The following is a 12,156-nucleotide window of genomic DNA, read 5'->3' on the forward strand; positions in this document are numbered from 1 at the left end:
CAAACAAAGGTTTTATAGCTTTGTGAAACAGAACAGCTTTTCCACATCTTGCCCCTGGTGGGCAGTACTCACCATGGCTGGAGCTAGAGAACAGGCCTGTGCTGAGGTGATCCAAAGCTGAGGTGTCACTAAGCATTTCTTATTGAACATGTTTATGTGACTAAGGGGAGGGAGTTTTGAAACTACTCTTTCCCTTTCTTTTGCAACTCTGTAGCCAGTGGTACATCTGTCTGTCTTTATCAGCAGCTTCTGGTGTGGCAGCCTGGAGGGGTTCCCCCTCCCAGGGCCATCCTTAGGCATAGGCAGCATATGCAGCTGTGTAGGGCACCTGAAAATTTGGGGGCACCCCTGGGTCTTAGTGTCCACCCTTCCACCTCTTCCTACCCTGTTTTGACCCTTCCTGCAGGCTCCCACCACAGCTGGCTGCTGCAGCCTGATGAGTCTTCCTCCGGAGGGGATCTAGTAGTTAAAAGTGAAAAAGCCTCCAGCCTGCCAGACCTATTAGCACAACATTGAAATTGTTAAAGAGCCACTCAAGTGGTAAGGAAGCCATTTAACAGGCATCTGTCAACCCCCAGGTATATACTGTCAGTTTCTGAATTTACTGTCAAAAACAGTTGGGCATTACTGTAATATTTACTCAGAACATGTAGTCTACAGGACCTTAGTTTAAAATTTGCTTTAAAAATGTCATTAGTGTGTTGCTGAAGATTATAAAATCACATTTCTAAAAAATCCTTGCATAGATTTTTAGATGCACAATTGGAGTATTCATCTTTAGCATTAAATTCTTGGATCTTCAGACATATAGTTTTTTAAATAAATCCTTCAAAAGACCCCCCTTATCTAAAATAGACATGAGAGTCTGGGCTGCCATCGGGCAAAGGCAGGGCCGGCACAACCCATTAGGCGACCTAGGCGGTCCCCAAGGGCACTACAATTTGGGGGGCAGCGACCGCGGCGGTATTTCGGCGGTGGGACCTTCCACCGCCTAGGGCAGCAGAAAAGCTGGCAGCGCTCCTGGGCATAGGGGTACCAGTTTAATAATACTGGAAAGGGCCCCATAAATCATAAGGATGGCCCTGCCCCCTCCACATCCACAGAACTCCTGACCCTGATGAGAAGTAGAACAGAGGATGAGGCAGGACACATTCCTGAAACTAGTGCTGCATCAGACCATGAACAAAGGGCTTGGAGGGCCAATATGACCAACAGCATGAGGACAGGAGAAGGACAGAGAAATTCCCCAAATGCTGCAGACCCTGATTGACTTGCAGATCCCCAAATCCCAGACTCATCCTTGGAGTTCTTGGAGAACTCCATGGTCACTGCTTCCTACACTCCCACAACGTACCAATGGGCAAGGACAGCACAGAAAACCACAGCTTCAGATACCAGCTATGGTTCTTACAGGTCACTATATCTGTCACCACAATGGACTACATTTGTGCAATGTAATGGACAGAAATGTTTACTGCCTTTCCGTTAATTTACTTTAAAAATCCATATCCCATTGCCAGTGTGTTTCTGCACATTGAGAGGGGGGAAAGCAATCCAGAAAAATGAAATTCTGTTTTTGGAGATTAAAGTTCTTTTAGCTCACAACACATTTCAGAGTGTGTAGCAGTACTCAAAGCAAACAGTACTTGTAAATGCACAGCAAGTACCACATAACTCATAAGGTCAGGAAAATACCCAATCGTATTTTGTAAGTGTACAGCCAGCACTAAACAATTCTTAGCCGCACCCAACACTTCAGCCCAGAACCTGACTGCTGACTGTTAAAGTGCTCTTTCAAAGCCTCCCTCAACCACATAGCCCCCCACTGGGCTCTTCTAATGACCCTTTATCGGGGCTGTTCAAAAGTCAGCAGACAGACTCTCCACCTTTGTCCTCCATCCTGGCTGCAGCTTTTCACCCTGTGCCTCATGGATACAGAGAACACAACAGGCAGCTATAACCACTGGGATATTTTTCTCACTGAGATCCAATCTAGTGAATAAACACCACGAGCATCCCTTCAATCTACCAAAAGAACATTCAACAGTCATTCTGCACCTGGCGAGCCAATACCTGAATCTTTCTTTGGTGCTGTTGAAGTGGCCAGAAAACAGCTTCATGAGCAAGGGCTAAGCTAAGTCCCCCAGAATCACTATTGGCATTTCAACAATGCCAATGGTAATCCTTCTGTTGGGAAGAATGTCCTTGCTTTCAACTTTCTGATCAGTTCTGTATTCTTAAAGATGTGTGCATCATGTACCTTCCCTGACCAGCTAGCACTGATATTGGTGATCCACCAATGCTTGCAGAACCATAGAAAAGTAACTCTTTCTGTTGATATACTCTGTGGCAAGGTGACCTGGTGCCAAAATAGGGATATATGTACCATTGATGGCTCCACCACAGTTCAGGAACCCCATTGCTGCAGTTTGAATCCACGTTGTCCTGCATGTTGCCAAAAGTCATAGTCCTGCATAATAGGAAACAATTAATAGCTCATACACAGGGGCAGATTAGGGTTTGGTGGGGCCCCTGGGCCAGAGCAAATAGGGGCTTCTCCCCTCTCCTTCTGCTTGCAGTCCCCACCCCTGCTCCTGTCGGGGACTGGGGTTGGGGGCTTGCCACACCTGCCCGGCGCTCCAAACAGGGAGTGGGTCAGGGTGCGGGGACTTGCCCCGCTCTGCCTGCCGGCCCAGCGCTCAAGCCGGGGAGTGCGGTGCAGGCAGGCAAAGCTGGGCAAGCCCCCACGCCCCAACCCCACTCTCCAGCTGGAGTGCTGGGCGGGCAGAGCAGGCTGCGGGGGAGCCCATTTTTCCAGGGATCCCCAATAGGCCGGGGCCACTGGGCACAGGCCCCATTGCCTCCGTGGGTAATCCGCCACTGACTTGCATGATCACGGCCTCCACTGTGGATTTTTCATCTCTAAATGATTTCCCACTGACTGGTAGCAATTTGGCGTTGCAAGAGCATGATTGCCACTCACTTCTCTGCTGTCAATGCAGCTCTCGTTCTGGTGTTCCTGTGCTGTAGAGCTGAGGTGAGCTCAGCACACAGATCCAGGAATGGCTTTTCACATCTGAAAGTCCTGCTGCAACTGCTCATCAACATAGCACTTTTTGGTGACAGATGCATGGAGTCCCTGGAGCACTATTCTCATGAATGTTACAAATACAGGACACATGATTCTCCTGTATTTGCAGACTTGTAATGAGGGACATGGTGATTTCTTGGAGGACAGTTTGCAAAGGCACTTGGCGAAAACCAGTTCAGGGGCATTCACAGAGCAGATACAAATGATGGAGTGCTGCTTCTGGGCCCAGTAAACAAGCATTAACTGCCTTGTAATGTGGGATGGCAGACAACAAAAAGTACTGCGTCAATTTGTGGAATTTTTAAAAAATGTGCAAAAATTATGGGATATGGATGGTATTATGGAATGGATAAAGTTGCATGCTGGGAGGTTGACTCCCAAGTCCCAGAGATCCCTGGATGTGATGGTATTCAGTCATGAGATGCAATGCCTAGTGGTCAGGAGCTTAGGCTCTTTGACCTGCAGAGGGGTTTTTGGTAGGGGAGCCTGGACCCTCCTGCTCCACCAGGCTCCGACCCAGGACCCTATGAGGGAGACAAAATGGTGTGACACTCAGGAGTGCATTAAGGCGGTCCTCCCTGGGCCACTTCCTACCACTCCTCTATTGTCCATAGTTTGCAGTCTGTAGGGAAAGAGTGAAGGGGGTCAGCTCACCTCTTCGTGGCTGGGCATGGCATGGTAACTCTCTCCCTCTTGGAGTGGTGGCTGCCTCCTCTTGTGCCTGGGCCCTCCAGTCAGGTTAGCTCTGAGTCTCTCCCCTTCCGAGGTATTCCATTTACCAAACACAGAGAATCAACACAAATAAACCGGGCTAGTTGGTGTGAGGGGGGGAAATGCCTCCCTCTCAGGGTCTATCAGAAGTTGGTCTTTTCTTCCTTCTGGGAGGGACCTTCAGGCAGCTGTGGATGGGAGAGATCCTGTCTTCCCTCAATCCTTTCTTCATGAGCTGCAAGATAAAGGTCTTTTCTCTTCCCTGGCCTGCTCACTGGTGACCTGTTCTGTTCTCTTTTAACTCCTCCTCCAGCCTTTGCATCTCTTGCATGTGTGGCAGGGAGGTGGAGCTGGCTGAGCCCAGAATAGCTTCTTAATCCCTTGTTGCTGAGTGTGGGGTTTATATACCCATCATATCAGGCAAGTCATTTCTATCTCACAACACACTGCAAAAATTTCCCAAAAGGCATTGCACCAGACAGCAGCACGTGGCTCCCTGGGATAACTATCTATGGTGTGCTGCACTTTGCATCCACAGAAGCACTCCTGGTGAGTATGTGCAGTGCTGAAACAAACAGCCAAGTATGTATGCACCCGAGTGATGTACAGACTTCAGCATCTCGGCCCCAATACAATTTGAGTTGACCAATGTTTGTAGTGTAGTCATGACCTTTGTCTCTCTGACTTGGAACCATTGGTGGGTAACTAGAAGCACTGCTACTGTAGACACTGATCCTGCAAAGTGAATGATGTTCCACACAGGCATAATACTCCATCCAAATGGAGCTCATTACAGAATGGGGGCTATAGTGGGCACCATCAGAAACTCAACATCTCTTCTATGTTCTTAGACCTATCATCACCATAATGTCTGAGTGCTTTACTGCTCTGTAGCAGTTGTGGGGGCTCCTTACTGTAAACACAGGAGATGCCTTTTTTTTTACCATAGATTCCTGGGGAGGTGAAAGCTATAAGTGTGTGCACTTTCTAATAAAGCAATCATCAAAGCTTGATTAAGATCATCTAAATGTGTCATGGTGCCAGCAATTGCATTTTGTAATTGACAAATCAACCAAGAGTGCAAACGAACTTCCTCTTGCTTTTTCATTCCTAGTCTTGTTTTTTATCTGTTATTTTGGAGGGAAGCTACACAGAAAAAGCCATTTTTGGGTGTTTTAATTTCATCTACTTCTAGTTCCTTAGTTTGCCTCTCTTTTCCTCCTGAGGAGAAAAGACAAACCAGACTTAATGTGAATGAGAAATCTGAAATGTCACAAGCAATATGAGTGGAGATTCTGACTAGCTTCAAAAAAACTTTCTTGCAACTTGACTCTGGGCAACTACAGTAGAACCTCAGAGTAACAAACACTCCAGGAATGGAGGTTGTTTGTAACTCCAAACAAAACATTATGGTGGTTCTTTCAAAAGTTTACAACTGAACAGTGACTTAATGCAGCTTTGAAACTTTACTATGCAGAAGATAAATGCTGCCATTAACCATCTTAATTTAAATGAAACAAGCACAGAAATAGTTTCCTTATCTTGTCAAATCTTTTTTTTAAACTTTCCCTTTATTTTTTTTTAGTTGTTTATATTTAACACAACACTGTATTGCATTTGCTTTTTTTTGTCTCTGCTGCTGCCTGATTGTATACTTCCGGTTTCAAATGAGGTGTGTGGTTAACCAGTCAGTTCGTAATCCTGGATGCTCGTAACTCTGAGGTTCTACTGTATCTGCCTCTGTTACCCCTATAAACATGCATCTGTTTGGAAAGCATTTTACTAGAGAACATCCTTGGAGAAGATGCACATTTATTTTTACAGTAGTTGGCAAAATGCCAACTGTATAAGTGTTGAAGAAAGTTCATTTACTACATAAAATCGGTTTTCGCAACAGCATTAGGTAACACTGACACACTGAGAGGTGAAGGATGTGCATGGAAGATTTGAGAAGCAGGCAATATACCATCATATGAATGTATAAGATGTTTGTGGATTACTTAAACAGCTAATGCTGTTCCCTTTTACTGTATCCCTTACCCATATAGATCTGTCCTTTGCATAAAAATGTTCCTTCTCCCTATGGAGAGAAGAGATTTGGCCTAGTGGAAGGCATTGGTTGGGAGAGCAGGTTGCCCTGGCATTGTCTCAGTTTAGCTCATGCATTTCTCACCACTGGAGAGAACAGCTATACACTTGGAATGATGACTCAGCAGTTACCACTGCATTTGTTTTGTCGCTCTCTGTCAAGGTGCCCCATTAAGAGACTCTGCTGCTTCTCTCTCAAATGCTCTGTTGCTTCTGCAGGCTGCTCCTTGGAGGAGCTAACCAGCAGATCAAATGCAAGTGAGAACTGGAGCTACTTGTGAGAGCAGTATTGCCTAGAGACTGAAATTATTTGGGAATCCCCCTAAGATTCCAAGCAGTTTGAGGGTTTCTCTAAAGCAGGTAGTCTGGACATGGAATAGAGAGAAGGATTTTCACACTTGCCTTCCACCCAGGCAACTCTTTGTGTCTGTCGTTACATATTTCCCTTTTTGTTCGTTGTATGTAATATTTGTTACAGCCCTCACTACCTTAGATCTTTCCATCTTCCCCACTGCTTTTGTTGGCTTGTGAGTTCGCATGACGGTGAATCAGTTTGTTGTCTGGAGGCAGCACACATCCAGCCCATTCATTGCAGTGAACATCAGCAAGCCAGAAGTGAGGACAGCAGCGTCCCACTGCATGAGGACTTCAGACAGAAGTAAATGACAGGTGGCTGGTTTGTAGCTGAAAACAGGGTCTGAATACTCTCCTGGGCCCTAAAACACCTCCAGCCCGCTCTCTCCCCTGTGCTGTAATCAGTCTGTATCACAGTGCCAAGATACAAAAGCAAATGGCCGCATTGCTGATAACATTGCCATAGTGTCCTAAGAAAATTGTCTCATGCAATCTGTATGTTTTTAGTGCTTCCAGAAGTACAGGGTCAATACTTCTACACCTAATGCTGTTTTCTTAGCCACTTTTCAAAGGAAGATAATTACTTTTCCATAACTTGATCAGACAGTGAATCTGGAGGATTTGCACTTAGCTGTGCATGTGTCTGACTAGCCTAAGAGGAAGAATTGCAAGGTGGCATGACTGGTCAGGGTCACTCTTTATTAGGTTTTTCATAGGTACCTCTTACAAGCCATTATTATGTGTGTGGTTGGCTTCTGGGAATGTTTTTTAATTTATATGCCCTTAAATATGTGGGTGTGGCAGGCACATCCTTCTTTTTGAAACATTACCTTAGCCTAGAATGGGAAGGAGTGAGTCTTCTGTCATTATTAATGGAGCTGTATGTCCTCACAAGAGATCTGCTTGCCTGATACATAATATTACTGGATTTAAAGATGCATCGGAAAGTCTGACTTATTACATGTCAGCCTTATAAAGATATTGTAGTAGTGGAACCAAACTAGCTATCAGGTTCTGGCCTGCACTGAATCTTGTACTTTTAGAAGTTACTATATTTTAGTAAAGGTGGTCTAGGAAAAGGCAGTAATCTGACACGTATTCCAAGATTTTTTTCTCTCTGCTGTATATTTTTATTTCCTTTCCTAGTTATATTTTATTTAAGTGAATTGTATTGAAGTCACTCACCTCCCTACCCACCCCAAATGAACCATTCTGTTATACATTTTGTTTTCAAATTTTAAAAAATCCCTGTTTGTATAATACAAGGTGAGTTCATATATAGTGGTGAATCATCACACTGCAGGGTTTGTTAAGCACTAACAGTGTATTCAGTGCTGTATGAAACAGAAAACAAAATCAGACACAATGCACAAGATTAATCAAAGGATAGCTTTGTTTTAGAGCATAGAGTTGTAGTTATTATTTAATAAGGGTGTGAGAGTTCTCATCTCAGATTTCAATTACTGCAACATCCTTTTGTGCAGCCTTGAAAAATGCCATGTTGCCCTGCTTGCATCAGTTCAGAATGTTGTTGCAAAGATCATTCTCCCAGCCCATCGCTTTGCCCAAGTCATCCCTCTCTTTGAATCTGTCCGTCGGCTTCCCCTTCTCTATCACATTACTCCTGGGGACATTCTGCGCCAAAACATTACAAATTCTGCACATTTCATTTGTCAAAATAACACTACACAATCACACCAGTTTCAATTATTTTGGTAATTTATTTCAAAATACCTGTCAGCAAGTATGTCTATAACAATACAGACACACACAAAAATTCCCCCAGGAGTAGAGTTAAAGAAATCCCTATGGCAACCCCGTTCCTGTTTCTCTGCCCTCTTCCCGCCACCCTGAGCCCAGCCACACCCCCGCCAATACACCTGAACTCCCTTCACCCACCCCAGAGCCCACCCGTGAGGCCCCCCCGGCCCAGATACCCACCCAGAGCCCAGCTGCGGGCCCCTCGCCCTTTCCCAGATACCCATATGCCCTCCCCCTCCCCCAGAGCCCAGTGATCCAGAGTGAGAAACAGCCTGATGCTCGGTCCCAGGCTTACACAGAGTTTCCTGTGCGCCACCTTAGCCTTCCCTCAGGGCATGCTGGGGACTGCAGCTACTGGGAACCTTATAGCTCCATCCCTCTCCCTCTGGCAGTGTCTTTTATATACAGTCCTCACTTAACATTGTAGTTATGTTCCTGAAAAATGCAACTTTAAGTGAAACAATGTTAAGCGAATCCAATTTCCCCATAAGAATTCATGTAAATGGGGGGGGAGGAGGTTAGGTTCCAGGGAAATTTTTTTCACGAGACAAAAGACCATATTAGACACGCGTGCGCGCACACACACACACACACACACACAGTATACGTTTTAAACAAACAATTTAATACTGTACACAGCAATGATGATTGTGAAGCTTGGGTGAGGTGGTGGAGTCAGAGGGTGGGATATTTCCTGGGGAATGACTTACTGGTAAATGATGAACTAGAACAGCTGAGCCCTCAAGGGTTAACACATTGTTAATGTAGCCTCACTCTCTACAAGGGAGCATGAATGGAGGGAGGGTAGACAGCATGGCAGAGAGAGAGAGACACACACACACACACACACCCCGTGTGTGTGTGAGAGATGCATTTTGCCCCTTTAAGTACGCTGACCCCACTCTAAGTACATTGCCTTTTTAAGTAGATCAGCAAGTTGATACAGCCTCTGCTGCCAGCACGCTCACTCCGCCCTGTGCCCTGTTGTGTCCCCGCTGGTCTATGGAAATGGGGTAAGCGAGGGGCAGGAGCAGGGGGGAGAGGGACACCCTGACATTAGTCGTCGTCCCCCACCCCCCGCACAGCAAGCAGGAGGCTCGCAGGAGCAGCTCCAAGGCAGAGGGCAGGAGCAGCACATGGCAGTGGGGGAAGGGACAGCTGAACTGCCGGCAATTGATAGCCTGCTGGGCAGCTGCCGCACAGGGAACTTAGGGGAGCGGGGAGCTGATAGGGGGGCTGCCAGTCCACCCTGGTTCCAAGCCCCCACCAGCTAGCTGCAACGGGCTGCTCTTCCTGCAAGCAGTGGACAAAGCAGGCGGCTGCCAAACAATGCTATAAGGGAGCATTGTGCAACTTTAAATGAGCATGTTCCCTAATTGATCAGCAACCTAACAACAAAACAATGTTAACAGGGACGACTTTAAGTGAGGAGTTACTGTACAAGTTGGACTCTGCCAGGTCCAGCAGCCTCTAGTGGCGGCTAGCAGTACTACAGCCCACTTCTGAGGGGGAAAGGAAATTCTCCGCTCACAACATTAATTTCTGCAAAATTCTGCATTGCGCAGTGGTGCAGAATTCCCCCAGGAGCATCACATCAAACATAAGCCACTTGTCTTCCCTTTCAAAGCCACTCATGGCCTATCCTCACTCTACCTATCCACTCTTTCACTATCAAAATGTCAACTCCCGCCTCTGATCGGCCCACGATGCCAGCTTCCATCACCCACTTGTTAAATTTTCAAACAAGCACCTTCACACCGTCTTCCATGCTGCCTTCACCCCAGGAGGAGCTCCTTGTAAAAATTCACAAAGCTACATCTTTCTCCTCCTTCAAATCCCTCCTTAAAACTCTGCTTTGCTGTGATGTTCCTGGTGCTGTTTTCCTTAGGATCTGCTTTTAGTTGGAGCCTTCTGATAAATTCATAGAAATATAAATCATCTGAATCTTTAACCCCTCCTTGCTGTTTTCAAAATGTGAATATTGCTCAAATCCCTCTGTGCTCTTAGTGTGGGTAGCGGAATGTTGAAATGCCTTTCATCTGCTCTCTCTAGCATCATGTTTATTGTATAATGCAATACACACAGTTTTAAAATTGTTTTTGCAGCTCAGTTGTCACTTGGGAAACAAATCTCATAAAAAGAAACCGAGATGTTGGAAGAATCATTGGGTACCCACACACGCCTCCCCAGTCCACTGATGTTGCTACCCCCTGAGAGTACTGAGTCCATCCCCAAAGATGTTTTTTCATCAGTGGCTGTGAGCGCCATGAAGGAAATGGTGGAAGGAGGGAGACGCTTTTGAAGCTACGTTGAGGCTGCCACAACATTGGAGTGGCATTGACCTGAATCCAGGAATCTTGCTCACTTCATTAACTGGATACTACAGAATACTACAATGGGAGTGTTGAAGCAACTGCTCTACTAGACCTCACTTGACTTTGCATTACACAGCAGGTATTTTCTGTGCCTGTATAGCTTCCCCTAGATCTCTGGTACTCTGCTAACAACTATGGTATTATCTTTTCTCTTGGCCTCTGTGAATATAGCAAAGCGGTAGCACATTAACGCATAGTCAGACACCACAGGAATATTCTTATGAACAGCAGCCTTGCCAAATTAAGCACATAGGCCTGACCCAATTCCTATGGACCATCCAGTCCACTATCTTACCTCTAACCGAGGCCAGTGCTAGAGGCTTAAGAGGAAGATGCAAGAAACCTTGCAGTGGGCAGATGTGGTGTAATTAGCCCTCCTGCCCCTGAAGGTCTCATTCTAATCCCCAACAGTTAGAGATTGGCTCAGACCCCACAACACAAGGTTTTACATAATTTATAGTGTACAAAGAGTAACATTACCAGAGCATTATTTAGGTTGCAAAGAGAAACATTCGGAAGTTAGGGAATACCAGGTTTACAGTTGTCCATGCAGCCTTAATTCTGGCCTCTTGTGTCTCCATCCTGTGCACTGAATAAGGCCGGGAACCTGTGGAAAAATAGTATGTCATCATGTACACTAAGACTGTACCGTATTGCACACCAGCAAAGGGAAGCACAAGTATTGAGGCCAATTGGGAGCTATGGACACTACAAATGGCTCAGTCTTTGGCAGAGGGGAAGGAGGGGGAAACTGATGTTAGCAGGATAACCAAAGGCCCTTAGAGGCTGGATGCCACGCCAGGTTATACAATGCTTTGTTGTTGTTAATGCCCTCCTGAAAGGGCCTTTCTTTACGCTTTGTTTTTAAACATTGTTTAAAACCTTTAGAACTTAAACTCCCAGCAATAAATACTTAGACAAACTGTTGCTAGATTCTCTTGGTTGACTTTGCCAGGTTACAGGCTCTTTGCCAGAGGTACTCCAATCACAGACAACTATTTGGACTTGTTCTGAGTTACTTTGACTGTAATTGAAAGTCCAGTCATTGTCCTCGCTAGTCCCACCTGCAGGCTCATTCTAATTATATCAACAGTGAGTGTGTTGTTCTTGTCTCATCTAGATCAAATTTTCTTTCCTCCACATCTGTCTGGGAATGAAGTAAGTATCCCAGGAAAGTCAGAGGATGGCAATGCAATCTTGACTCAAGCGGGTGGCATTTGTATCCAGGCATGAAAGGCATGACAGAAAAACATAATGGAGGTTTGTTATAAGGAGAAAAAACCCATTGTCAGCATTACACGTTTCCTCAGAACAGTATATTAGGAAAGCGGGGGTCACAGGATAAGCAGACATAAGGCAGTTATTGGAAAAACCAGGGGCTGGAGTTGATCAGGCTGTCCCCCCATCCCTCAGAAGGTGTAATTTTTATCATCTCATTCCCACAGCTGGGTATATATTTATTTTGTTTTTTCCCCTCTCTCCAATGAAAGCACAACACACACACAGAAAACAAAGTATGTTCAGTAGTGTTTGAGGCAAACCTGCCATCTGATCTATGTTCAAGATAACATTTTGCAAGGCAATTTCACAAGCCAGCACCAAAAGGATTTGAGAGCTGCAAGAGTGCACAAGGCAAAGGATATGTTATCTTTTCCATGGAGAGGCTTCCGTGGTGTTGATGCCCAAGGGTGGTCTGTTGGGTAGCTGTGACTGAGGTGAGCCCCTGGTCCTATGGCTTCAGTGCTGCCATGGGGATGGGGTGTCAGAGGTGCTGTG

General features: G+C 45.7%; 1 long non-coding RNA gene across 3 annotated transcripts in view; it reads left to right on the plus strand.

The window, feature by feature from the left end:
* Positions 1–11,303, plus strand: part of LOC117879413 — a 47,717-nt gene extending 36,414 nt beyond the window's left edge. For all 3 annotated transcript variants that reach the window (XR_004646262.1, XR_004646261.1, XR_004646260.1), the window contains one exon: positions 10,111–11,303. This is a non-coding gene — a long non-coding RNA (uncharacterized LOC117879413). The remainder of the gene's footprint in view (positions 1–10,110) is intronic.
* The last annotated feature ends 853 nt before the right edge of the window (positions 11,304–12,156 follow it).

This window comes from Trachemys scripta, chromosome 6 (assembly GCF_013100865.1).
Source record: "Trachemys scripta elegans isolate TJP31775 chromosome 6, CAS_Tse_1.0, whole genome shotgun sequence".
NCBI lineage: Eukaryota > Metazoa > Chordata > Testudines > Emydidae > Trachemys > Trachemys scripta.